This window comes from Zingiber officinale, chromosome 3A (genome assembly GCF_018446385.1).
Source record: "Zingiber officinale cultivar Zhangliang chromosome 3A, Zo_v1.1, whole genome shotgun sequence".
NCBI lineage: Eukaryota > Viridiplantae > Streptophyta > Magnoliopsida > Zingiberales > Zingiberaceae > Zingiber > Zingiber officinale.
In genome coordinates, this window is record NC_055990.1 from 31,053,988 (window position 1) to 31,060,003 (window position 6,016).

Sequence of the window (6,016 nt, forward strand, 5' to 3'; positions counted from 1 at the left end):
TTCGGCTCTGAAAAAGCTCCAACGATACCGAAAGGCTGCTCCGAAGTTCGAAGAAAGAAGAGTCCTTCAGATTTCCTTTCTATGTTGGTAACATTATTCTTTTCAGTTCTTGTAACCAATTCCTATAATACATTTACAAACTGATAGTGGATTGCCCAACAAAAGCACTTCACGAGTGCGGGCCTTGGAGTAGGAGTCGTCGAAGGCTCTGAACCAAGTAAAATTTGGTTTGTTAGCATTGTTTTCTTTTTTTCCGCTGCATACTTGTTATTAATTCGCTATCAATTTTTGACGATCGCTATTCACCCCTCCTCTAACACCTTTCATATCCTACAAGTAGTATCAGAACAGGTACCACTCTGAATTGGTACAACCACCAATCAGGTAAGGGGTGATTTCCATTTTTTTCCAATATCTCTTTCAGGTTTTTTAGCTTTTTCGATAAAATCCAAATTAGTATAATTACCTCTTTGGGTAAATTTTTTTATTGCAAAATACTTTGAATTGGTGCAACACCAATCAAATTCCTTAATACCCTTATTTTTCTCCCACATTACTAATCCAAGACCACCCAGTCTTGGGACTTCTTTTCTTTTTCCTCTTTTGTGTGCAAGGTTCATGGTTCAAAACTAGGGATGCAGTATAGTTCGTCCACCCCTCTTCAACGGGGACAATTTTCTATACTGAAAAAAGTGGATGAAGGTGTACTTGAAGACTGACATTGATCAATGGTTCTCCATCCGATGAGGATACCAGGCGCCAGTAGATGTGGCAACAAAAGTACTAATTGATCCAGAAAGATGGAACTCGGAAGACAAGAAAAAGGCCCAGACCGATTTCAAGACAACACCATCCATTGCGGACTTACCAGGGAAGAACTGAACTGCATCGACCCATTAGAGAATGCTAAGGAGCTCTGGGATAAATTGATTGAACTGCATGAAGAACCAAACGATGCAAAGGTAACCGAAAAAAACTCACCTATGAATAAATTAGCTAGCGTCATAATGCAGGAAGAGAAGATGAATTGGGATGAAGAATCAGACATCGAAGATCAGAAGCATCACAACCTCCTCACACTGATGGCAATCGAACCGGAATCAGAAAGCAAGATAGAACAAGATGACGAGTCCGAATACGAATCAAGCCACGAGTCCGCACTCATTTCCAAAGGTTTAAATGAGGTATCTTCTATCCTAACCTCGAAATTCTTTAGAATAATTGCATGTTTAAACAAAAAAATTAATTAAGTATGAAAATCAAAATGAATCACTTCGTGAGGAAAATCAACGCCTCAAGGAACAAATTAAAAATAAAAATTCAAATCAAGATATAGACTTGAGGAGGAAAACATAAATTTAAAAAATAAAATTAATAATCTTAAAAGATTATTAGAAACTTTAACCACTAGACCAAAAAACTTGGATTTAATTCTTAAAAATCAAAAAGGTATATATAATAAGTCTGGGCTTGGATACAAGTCCAGCTTAACAAATAAAACTTTTATATCACCTATAAGTTAAAACAAAAACCTAACTAAAGCTTGGGTTCCAAAAGCGTGCCTAATTATGCAAGTAAGACTCAACCAATTTTATGTACCCAAAAGTGAAATTTACCACCTAAAATAAACCAAACCTATTAACTCAAAATTAAACCAAAATAAACCTTCAAAGCTAAATTCCAAACTTAAGAATAAAATCAAATCAAATAATTCAAACTCAAATAAAAAAATAAATTCAAATCAAATAACTTTAAAGGTAATTTAAATTACCATCAAGTTTATTTCAACTACAAAAATAATCGACATAAACCAAAACCTAAAACTAAAAGTTCAATAATTCAAGAGAGGCTCCAAATTAGTTGGCATTTCCAAAATAATGATTTTACCCAATTGGATAATTAGGTCTAGATTAAAAACGGATAAAAGTTTAACTTGAAAAATAATACTAGAAAAGTTTTAGATGATAGTAGGTTAGGGAAGCTCTGTCTATTCATGTCTAGGAAGATATGGCTTCGACCTGGTGTATTTGGCTTAGTGGAACTAACTGAAGCTACATCTTACCAATCCTAGTTGGTTAGACCAAAGTTTTGTTATTAAGTTCAGTGGATAAGACTATTTAGAAAATTTCGAAAGCGTGATTACACTAATGATGTCCAGGTGACTCACCACAGCTTAGAAGTTTATCCAAAAAATGCCTATTTGTTGAACCCAAAGCTAAACTTGAATCTAACTCATATTAAACCAAACCCTAAAATTCAATGTAACTCATCTCACAATGTAACGCCCTGCCTCCTACTGTCTAGGCTGTAAGGCCGGGGGTTACAATCCTTGTGCTAAACTGAACTATAAGGTGTGGAAAAGCTAAACTAATTAAAAACCTCTGCTAATTGCTATGAAATCTGGATTTTATATTCAGATTACACATCTGAAGTTATACATATGCTAAGAAGGGAAACTAACCTTCCTACTTGATCAGAAACTAAAATCAGACACTTCCGATTGAAATCAGACTTTCCAATCGATCGGCTGATCGATTGGAGTGGTTTGATCGATCCACTGGTCGATCCCACATGCTACTGTGCACGGAAGTCCCGTCTGGATCGATCGGCTGATCGATCCAGTCTGGCCAATCGATCCAGAGATCGATTCAGAAGCTCTCTGTTCACGGGATTTAAATTTCCGATCGATCGGTTGATTGATCCATTGCCGATCGATCGGCTAATCGATCCATGGCCGATCGATCAGCTGATCGACTCATCAACCCTCTGTACGCGGCAGATCGCGGTTCGATCGATCGGCTGTTCGAGGGCTCCTCAATCGATCAGCTGATCGACACAATGGCATTCTGTACGCGGGGACATCTTCCAATCGATCAGCTGATCGATTGAGGACTCCTCAATCGATCGGCTGATCGATTGGGTTTCTGATTTCTGTAGAAATCAGACCCAACCTTGTACAGGACCTTCAGAAATCTGCAAAAGACACCACACTACCACTAGGCATGTCAGTACTCATGGTTAGCTATCTAATATCCAGATAATGAGTAATCTACGCATAACTTCATAATTCAAGACACTTAAACATCTAAAGTTGCAGAAAAGTAACTAAAAACGTAAATACTAAATCTTTTGGTGGGTAATTTCCCAAGAGTCTTTATTCCAAGTTCCTTCTCACACACATCCAGTCGCATTGCCCTCCAGCCTCCGCTAATCCATCTTTCCTTTACCTTTATCTGCAGTATAAGGAAAATGAAACTATAAGCTTGGGAGCTTAGTAAGAAACCATCTACCTCACAAAATATGCATTCGAAGAAATCGTGTTTTCAAAAGATGCTACTCGAAATACATGCTAATGATCATGCTGAAAATGCTAAAACATAGCATATCGACCAAATGAGTCATGCTAAACAAATACTAAACAAAAGCTATTCATTGTATCAGCAAGCTAACTAAATCAATACATAAGCTAAGCTAGTTGCTATAACAATAAGAAACTAAACTGAAGCTAAGCTGTATTCACATATCAGGTTTGTGAAGTTTGAAAACTATTTTCATAAGTAGATAAAAATACTAAACATGCTGTTGATGGGCCCGGCAACTGTACTTGCTGTGCTCGCTTCCCTAACTAGGCCTGAGGTAGCAAGTCCCGAATCTAGTAGGGTACTAGGTTATCTAAACCTAGGGACGACTATGAGAGCCACCCAAGGACAACTGAAGTCCAGTACAATGCCACTGATAAAGTAAAATACTGTTTATAACTGATTTATCATATCTTGCTTTTATTAGGTTATCTGAACATAGAGTTAGGTTATCTGAACCTAGAGTTAGGTTATCTGAACCTAGAGGCGACTATGGGAGCCCACCCATTGGACCGTAGTCCCATATAACTGAAGCAAGGCTATGTATGCTATTTAAAATGCATCTAGGGCATTTAACTGAGCTATTAAAATGCCTACTGTAGCATTTAACTATACTAGGCATTTTATCGAGCACTTGGTGTGCTCTAATTCTGCATATGGCTAAACTGAGAACATAAATGCGAACTAAGGGCATAAAAACATACAATTAGCTACTTATACTGCAGGTGAGGGGTTACTTACATCCTTCGCTAACTTTCCTTACAATTCGATCGCTAGATTTCCGGAGAAGAAGATTGTTTCGACGATCTTCCTACGTCTATGCGTTCTTCTCGCGGAGAGGAGCGTCCTCGTATCGGAGACGTCGTCGGGAGGTGCTCCTACGACCCTAGGGATGAAACCCTAGGTCTCTTGGGCTTGGCGTGCCGAGAAGGTGCGGGAGAGGAGAGGCGGCGTCGAGTGAGGGTGAGGGAGAAGAGAATTGTCGATCAAAATAATAACTCTCCACTTAATTTCCCTATTTATATTAAATGATTAATACACCCCAACTAAACCTTAAGTATAGTTGTTCTCCTCTTCTTTCAGCACACCCCTACTGGGGCACCTTGGTTACTAGAGTCATCTATAAGTCATAGAGTCTAATAGGTCTCGGGTTCAATTCCCGCTTAGGCTATTTTACATTTTTTTTATTTAATTTTTCTATTTCGGCTATTCTAAAATTCCATAAAAATATTCTAAAATTCTAGAAAAATATTAGAATATTTCTAAAATTAATTTGAGAATTTTTGGGCATTACAATCCCCCATACCTTATAAAAAGTTGATCCTCGAACTTAGAATAACTCTGGGTACTTCTGTCTCATACTAGCTTCTGTCTCCCAAGTTGGCTCTTCTGTTGTGTGATTTTGCCAAATGACTTTTACTAATGGTACCTCCTTGTTCCGCAATTTCTTAACTGCTCGATCTATTATCTGAATAGGCCGACTATCATAGCTGAGGTCTTCGCGGACTTGTACCAACTGGGGCTCAATCACCTGGGTGGCATCTGGATATGCTTCTTCAGCATAGAAACATGAAATACGTTATGGATAGCTGACACCTCCTGGGGTAGCTCTAGCTCATATGCTACCTTGCCAACTCTTCTGGTGATAAGGTATGGTCTCACATATCTGGGACTCAATTTGCCCTTCTTCTCAAAACGCATTACTCCCTTCATGGGAGCCACTCGGAGAAATACTGTATCCCCAACTAAAAACTCTAAGGGTCGACGCCGTGTATCAGCATAGCTTTTTTGGCGGCTCTGAGCTGTCTCTATCCTCTAGCGGATCTGCTGTATAGCTACTGTGATATCTGCTACTAGATCTGTCTGAAGTTCTAGCTCTTTCTGTTCACCACTTTCATACCAGCAGATTGGAGATCTACACCTCCGCCCATAGAGAGCCTCGTAGGGTGCCATGCCGATAGTGGTCTGATAGCTATTGTTGTATGCAAATTCTGCTAAACACAGATATTTGCACCAACTTCCCTTGAAGTCTAGGGCACACGCTCGGAGCATATCCTCGAGTACTTGATTTACTCGCTCCGTCTGACCATCTGTCTGAGGTTGGAAGGCTGTCTTAAACTTTAGCTTGGTGCCCAGTGCTGATTGTACACACTCCCAGAAGTGTGACGTGAATCTATTGTCTCTGTCTGAAATGATGGTCCGTGGGACTCCATGCAGTCTGACGATCTCCTTGAGATACAACTGAGCTAGCTGCTCCATGGAGTAGGATGTCCTGATAGCTAAGAAGTGGGTTGATTTAGTCAACCTGTCGACTATTACCCAGATGACATCAAAACCATTCGTGGTTCTGGGTAGTCCCACTATGAAATCCATAGAAATATCCTCCCACTTCTATTCTGGGATCTAAATAGGCTGCAGAACTCCTCCTGGTCTCTGGTGTTCTACCTTGACCCTCTGGCAGGTCAGACAGGTACTAACATACCTAACGATGTCTCTTTTCATCCCATGCCACCAAAAATGTTTCTTTAGGTCTTGGTACATTTTGGTGGAGCCAGGATGCATCGCATAAGGAGTCCTATGAGTCTCATCTAGGATCTTCCTTCGTAGTTCCTCCTGATCCGGAACACATAGTCTGTCACCAAAATACAATACCCCAC